Source organism: Sminthopsis crassicaudata, chromosome 1 (genome assembly GCF_048593235.1).
Source record: "Sminthopsis crassicaudata isolate SCR6 chromosome 1, ASM4859323v1, whole genome shotgun sequence".
In the NCBI taxonomy this organism is placed as follows: Eukaryota; Metazoa; Chordata; class Mammalia; order Dasyuromorphia; family Dasyuridae; genus Sminthopsis; species Sminthopsis crassicaudata.
The window spans coordinates 445,186,266-445,194,208 of NC_133617.1; the positions used below are offsets into that span (position 1 = coordinate 445,186,266).

General features: G+C 36.7%; 1 pseudogene; it reads left to right on the plus strand.

Annotated features, from left to right (window-relative positions):
• The first annotated feature begins 189 nt into the window (after nt 1-189).
• On the plus strand, nt 190-2,229 carry LOC141554944 (malate dehydrogenase, mitochondrial pseudogene; annotated as a pseudogene).
• The last annotated feature ends 5,714 nt before the right edge of the window (nt 2,230-7,943 follow it).

The window sequence follows — 7,943 nt, forward strand, 5'->3', positions numbered from 1 at the left end:
ACTAGTTCTTATTATATGGCTGCCAAATTTGCTAGTCTTTACAATGTTGTTTGTTATTGTATGAACTACTCTTTTCATTCTAGTTATTTTATTCTCCATCAGTCTATACATCTTTCCCTGTCTTTTAAAACCATCTTTTCCTCATTTCTTATAGCACAATAGTACTCCATCATATGCACCTCTTCTTCATCGATTGGACATCCTTTTAGTTTTCAGTTGTTTGGAGATTTTTTTTTGAAAAAGAGCTATTATAGGCGTGCGTGCTGGAGATCGTTGCTGTCACCGGTCCTTTTCCTATCTGGAACCAAACCCGAGCTCTCCGTCCATTCCATTACGTAGTGCTCCTTCCCCCCGCCCGGTCTGCACCGCCTCCGCCGAGGCCTGAGCACCTCGGCGCAGAATAAAGCAAAAGTTGCTGTGCTAAGTGCTTCCGGAAGAATTGAACAGCCCCTTCTCTGCTCCTGAAGAATAGCCCTTTGGTGAGCCAGTTAACCTTTATGACATTGCTCATACCCCGGGTGTAGCAGCTGATTTGAGCCACACTGAGACCAGGCAAATGTGAAAGGTTGCTTGGGACCCGAGCAGCTGCCAGATTGCTTGAAAGGCTGTGACGTTGTCGTGATTCCTGCAAGAGTCCCCAGTAAGCCAGGAATGACTCATGACGACCTTTTCAACACCAGTGCTACAATCGTAGCTACTCTGGCTGCTGCCGTGCCGAGCTTTGACCAGAAGCGATGATCTGTATTATTGCGAACCCGGTCAATTCTACCATTCCGATCACATCTGAAGTTTTTAAGAAACAAGGAGTGTACATCCCCAACAAAATCTTTGGGGTCACAACCCTGGGTATCGCCAGAGCAAATACTTTTGTGGCAGAACTGGAGGGCCTAGATCCAACCCGAGTCAATATCCTCGTCATCGGAGGCCTTGCAGGGAAGACCATCATCCCCCTGATCTCTCAGTGGATACCCAAGGTGGAGTTTCCTGAGGTCAGCTGAAAACCCTGACGGGAAGGATCCTGGAAGCTGGAACGAAGGTCGTCAAAGCTAAAGCTGGAGCAGGTTCTGCTACCCTATCAATGGCCTATGCCCACCAGATTTGTGTTCTCTATTGTGGATGCAAAGAATGAGGAGAGAGTTGTGGAGCGCTTCTTTGTCAGATCAGAAGAGACAGAATGCTCCTACTTTTCCATGCCCTTGCTGCTCGGGAAAAAAAAGTCATCGAGAAGAACCTGGGCATCCCCAAGCTCTCCCCTTTTAAGGAGAAGATGGTTGCTGAGGCTATTCCCGAGCTGAAAGCTTCCATCAAGAAAGGAGAGGATTTTGAGAAGAGTATGAAGTGAGAAAAGTCCTGCGAAAAGAGGAATCCATTTCCTTAATTTATTAAAGCATTATGTCACTTGAAAGCTGTTTCTTAAGCAGTGCGTCTTCTCTGAGGAGATCGATTGTATTAAGGAATTTTGTCCATTGGTATGTTGGCACATCAATAAAGCAGCCACCTTTTTTCGGGGGGGGGGAGGGGAGCTATTATATTTTTGTACATATAAGACTTTAGACTTTTTCCTATTTCTTTGATCCATTTTGACCTAGCAGTAGCTGGATCAAAGTTTTTTGAAGGTAATTACAAATTGCTTTCCAAAAATGGTGGTACTCATTCACAGCTCCACCAACTTAGATATGGTTGGAGTTGATGGTATGTGGTCCCTTCCAAATCTGACATTCTGTGATTTTGTTAAGGGGGGATGATAGAAAATGAGTCTTAGCCATATTAAGAGGGATATTCTTTGATGAGTACTCTGGCTTTATGCCAATGAGAATGTCAAAAAACAAAATACAGGATAGTAGAATGGTGGGGTAAGGGAAAACACATTTCTTGGCTTAACTTGTCAGTGTGAGGCAAAATGGTAGTAGTAAACAGAATAATTGTCTTTTACCTTCCAACAGAAGTTTTTCCATTTTCTCACCATATCAGAGGATACCAGGTGGATGCTGCATTTGTGACTGTTTCTTTCTACTTTGACCATAAACTCAAAGAAAAAAGATAAAAAAGAATGACATGATAAAATGTGATAATTAGGAAATACTATGTAACAGGAAAAGCATAAACTCTAAAAGAAAAGGAACTGAGTTCAAATTCTTCAAATCTTAATATCTATAAGACCTGGGTCAAGTCCCTTTAATCCCATGGGTCTCAGATTTTTCAACAATAAACTGAGGAAGAACTAGATGGTTTCTGAGGCACCTTCCTTTTCTAAGTCTATCATCATATAAATATACAAATCCTGGCATAAGTCTAGGAAGTTGGTAGGTTTAAAAAAAAAAACTAAGATTTCTTTCAACAGAATTAGTTTCCTTTGTAATCTTATGTATTTTATTTAATGTATTTAAGAACTTTGTTCTGAGAAAGGATTCTTAGGTTTTACCAGACAACCAAAAGGATCTACCTTATCAGATACCTATGCTATGTAAAGGATAGGTAGATAACACAATGTATAGAGTGTTCTGGGCTTGGAGTTAAGAAGTTCCCTACTTCAAATCTGGACTGAGATACTTAACAGACACTTAATAATGGTGTGAGCCTGGCAAGTGGATAGCCCTAAAGTCAGGAGGACCTGAGTTTAAATCTGACGTCAGACGTTTAACACTTCCTAGCTGTGTGACCCTGGGCAAGTCACTTAACCCCATTGTCTCAGCAAAAAACAAACAAACAAACAAAAAAACAAACCAAGAGTTAAATCACTTCAGAGCAGAAATAAATTAATGGAGTAGTGGAGAAGGGCTTCAGCTACTGAAATGTTTAAATTCCAAGACCCCAAAAGATGTAGAAGATCCCAGTTGGTCCCCTCATGTCCTTGTCTTGAGCCTAGATCTGTATTTCATTCTAAATCTATTAGATTATTGAATTGTAGGTGAGTATGACAAAGCAAGGATGGTAAAGGCAGTTCTGTGATTCCTTGCACAGGACAAACCAAAGGGCCCAGATCTCTTTTATATCCTACATAGCTCATTTCTCAGGGAAAGGCAATGAGTGAATGAATAAATAAAGGAAGAAATGAGTAACTGAATGAATGCAAAACCATTTACTGAATGCTTCCTATATGCCAACACTTTAATACATATATATATATATATATATATATATATACAGAGAGACAGAGGGAGGGAAAGACAGAGAGAGAGAGAAAGAGAGAGAGGCCATCCCTGCCCTCAAGGAGCTTATATTTTAACAAGAGAAGACAACGCAAATAGAGGACAGAGACCTACAGAAGAAAATTTTAATATTTTAATGTTACTGCATAGTAGTGAGGACAGTCAATCAACATACCCTTTCCAGAAGCATTGCTATTGTAAATTGCTTTGTGCTTGGAGTAAGAGGAGGGGTAGGGTGGTCTAGGCTGGTGGGTCTGTGATGGCAAGCAGAAGGCAAGACAGCTGGATGAGATACAAAGATGAGGTCTGGTGTCTGAAACCAGCCAATAGCTATAGGGAGCTAAGTGGGCAAGTTTGAATTCATTCAGTCAACAATCAATTGAGGTGGAGCCTAGGACTGGAGCTCTGAAGATGAGCACAGATATCATCTGCATTTACTATTGAAATTTTGATCATATGTTACACAAATTCAATGTCTATCTAGTAGGGTAGAAATTTTTTAAAATTTAAGACAGTTGGCAGCAGGCACAGAGAAGGCAGTGAAAGATGCAGTGGAGAATAATAGAAAAGGAATACTAGATTGAGACAGAACCCATGGCTTTTAATTTTATTAGAGTCAGCTAGTAAGTGACCTAAAAGTCTCTGAACTCAGTTTCCTAATCTTTAAAAGTAAGAGGTTGGATTAAACCAGGAACCACTTTTGTGTCATAGTTACCTTTGGAAAACTAATGAAGCCTTTTGACCTTAGTGCCTGGCACACAATAGATGCTCAGTATTGTTTGTTATAATAAATGCTTATTGACTGTCTGACTTTTCAGAACAATATTTTTAAATGCATAAAATAAAAATATATAGGATTTCAAAGACAATTATGTTGCCTTTATATTATTTGAATTTGTTTTGAATTATATTGAAATGTGGCTATCAAAATATTTAAAAATAAAAATAAATAAATAAAAAATTCACAAACTCTAGGTTAATTTCTTCTCAGTGTTACAAATCTATGATTTGCAAAGAGATGGAGGGGAAACTATATTACCAGCCCTGCCTGTCTCAAAGGATAGCTTTTAATACTATTATTATAAAATGTGTTATGATCCTGTTTGAAGCTCCTATAAAAGTTTATTTCCCTTTGCTATCTGCTTTGCTCTCTAATATTCAGTCTATTTACTGCCATAACCCTAGGTAGACAAGATTCACACCAAAGGGACAATAAAATACAAATCAATCTTCTGGGCTCCAGATAAGAGACACCAGCTTGAATCAAAAATAATATTTATGGATAAAGAAGATATGCTATGATGTTTTTACCCTATAACTGCAGTATGATGGGGCTAGTTCCAAATAAGAACACAAGCATATAAATTTTTCCTTAAAATAGAAGACAATTAATTATCACCTCCTTGAAGATGCTAGATGATAAGCAATGCTTCAGTAGTCCTACAGCATCAGAGCAATTGTCTTCATCTCCATTAATAAAAAATACATTTCATATGTGTGTATGTATACAAACAATGACATATTCTTGAACTCTGAATAATCTTCTTTGACCTTTAAGTCATTAATAAAAAATGTAAAATAACACAGAGCAAAGAACTAATCCTTGAGATATTCCACGAACTCTCCCATACTGACACTAAATCATGAATGACTACTCTTTGAATATAGCCATTGACCTAGTTTTAAATCCACCTGACTGTACTAAAGTCTAGCACATATTTTTCCATCTTTTCCACAAAAAAATTGAATAATCAATTAATCAACAAACATAGAAAGGTGAAGGTAAGGAAAATGTGCATTCCAAGAATGGAGGACAGTCAGTGAAAAGATGAAGAGACTGGAGAGTGTGATATATAAATAAGTACTAGCATGAAAGCCAAAAAATCGCTGGATCACAGCATGAAAAATAATAATGTGTTAATGTTAAAAGATCAAAAGAGGACCAGGTTGTGAAGAGTTTTAGGCACCAAATAGAGGAATTCATATTCGATTTTTAAAATCATATGGAACATTAGAATTTATTAAGTAAGGAGATGGTATGGTTAAACCTACTGATTATGAGTGATTAGGAAAATGATTAAGAAATTATTTTTAATTAGATGATTATAAAATGATTAGGAAAATAATTTTATCAGCTGTGTAGTGAGTGACTTGGCATGGAAAGAGACTTGAAGCAAGGACAACCTTTAGAAAGACATTAGACTAGTCACAGTAAAAAATTATATGGTCCTGAATTACTGTAATTGCTATGTGAATAGAGAGAAGGGAAAGTATACAAAAATATTGTCAAAAAAGAATTGGAAATATTTAACTGATTGGATTTGCTGGTTAAGGACTGGCTTCCTTCCATTCCCAAAGTTACACAGCCAGAAAGTCTGAGACTAGATTTCAGATCCAGTGTTCTGTATCTGGATCATGGAATGATGTCTTGACTTGCCTGTGTAGTTCCAAGGAACTGTAGCATTCTTCTTATACTTTACATAGATAAATACTATTTTCCCTGTTAGAAAACTCTTGAGAACAGAAACTATTTCATCTTTATCTTTGTATCATTAACTTAATAAATGCTTGTTAATTGATCTATTGATTGAGATAGAGTTCAAGGTCTCAATAATTCAAATTCTTTGAGAGTTCCCTGCCATTGCAAAGTTCAAGACTTTGTGATCAGCCTTTCTTCACTGATCTGTATATGTCCTTAGACAATGAACATACAATCAGCCATCAGGTCAATAATCTTTTCAGCTCAGCAGAGCTTAGGCCAAGCTGAATCATCAGAAGAAGACCTTAAAAGAGGACAAGTTTTCAAATGTTGAGTTTTGCTTTGTACTAATTTTATCCATTTGTGGTTTTCCACTCAGCACAAGCCCTGAAAAACTGTACTTACTAACTTAAGCTGAAATGATCATCAGAATTTGTTTGACTCAGGAATGAAGTATTGACTTCACAAAACAAAGATATTTGCCTTGAAAGATAATATATCTTGACATTCACTGAAAGAGAAGCAAATATGTTTTCTTATAGACATTGGGAGTATTTTGAACAAAAAGCCTGAAAACATTTCAGTTAGAAATTTTGTGCGTGTGTATAGTATGTTACATATAGCATATATATGCACACACACATATATGTATATGTATATAAAATTAACTTCCCACTCTTAATACCTTGAAAATAATTTTCAGCTTCAAGGATTAAATGTAACATCCTATCCTCCCAGGAAATAACTACTTCATGTGATGGACTGCCCAGCTGCAGATCACAATTTGATTCATTGCATGTACAATCTGATCAGCTACATGCCAGATTTCCACATGAGGAACTCATGAGAATAGATGTCTACTAACTTGTTTCATAACTGTTTGCCTAAGATCACTAGCCTAGATCACTTCCACCTTGTGTGTTTCAATGTTTAAACTGGGCATTGGATAAAATTGGTTTAGGCTAAATCTACAAAATTAGAAACAGAAAAGTAAGAGCACAGAAAACATAATCAGTTCAATTAGTCATTGACCATAGAAGTAGATATCAAGGGATTTCAGGCTATTACTAAAATAGTGCCAAACAGCCAAATTTAGCTAGATTTAAATTAGAGTTTTAAAACATTGATCCATTTTTATTTCTCTGTCATCAGCTACTCTAGTATACTGTATGAATGTCATTTTGTGGCTAACAGAAAGAATATAAAACTTGTCCTTCCCACTATTCTGCTATCTTCTCAGATATAGCTGATAACACTTTCTATACTTTCTCACTGGTTGTCTTGATATCCTCAAATCCAGTCTTTCCTGGCGTCTCTGGATTTATAGGATCATAGCTACCTTAAAGGTACCTTAAAGGCTATTGAATCCAACCTCCTTATTTTTTAGATGAAGCAACAAAGGATCAAAAGAGTTGACATGCCAGGTAGGGTTGCACAGCTAGTAAGTGTCTGAAACAGGATTTAAAACCAGGACTTCCTGACTGTAAATCCAGTAATTTATCTACCACACTGTGCTGCCTCTCCAGACATCCACAGTCTATAGTATCTTAGAAATGACAAAAAGAAAATGGAAATATTCTTAATCCCTGACCATTCACAGACTCAGAAAAGCAGACAAGATTTTGAGTCATACAAAAAATTCAGGGTGATGAGATTGCCTGTCATCTAGGGGAAGGAGGGGAAAATTTGGAAAAGTGAATACAAGGGATAATCTTGCAAAAAAAAAATTTCTGTCAAAAATTATAATTATAAAATTAATAAAAAAAATTCAGGGTGGTTGTTGGGAAACATTATAAATTTAATATTGCATATAGGGAAAAAAAACCTTGACATCATTTACCTTAGAAATGCACATTTGCAGTTATGGACAAATTGCTTGCTAGGCACCGTGGAAAATATTAAAAAGTATAAAATACAGCCCCTGACTTCAAGAAACTTACTATCAAACCAGGGTGTTAAAACAAATATACATAAAATGTTCTCTTATATTGCTGGCTAAGTGCTTTAGGCAATAAAGCAAGATCTTTGCGGTCAGGGAAGGCATTATTGAGGAAATGGGACTTAGGCTGAGCTTTGAAGGACAGAATAGGAATAAAATAAATATAAACATTCCTCAGAAAGGGGTAAGCCATGAATAAAAGTGGAAAAATGGGGCTGAATGAAACTTACTTGGTAGAGAGTGAGTAGACCATACTGCAGAGTTTATATATTATAGAAGAGGACTGAGCTATAAAATTGGAAAAATAGTTTGGGGCCTGATTATGGAAGATCTTCCAAATATGGAATTTGATCCTTGAAAGCAGGAATCATTTCAT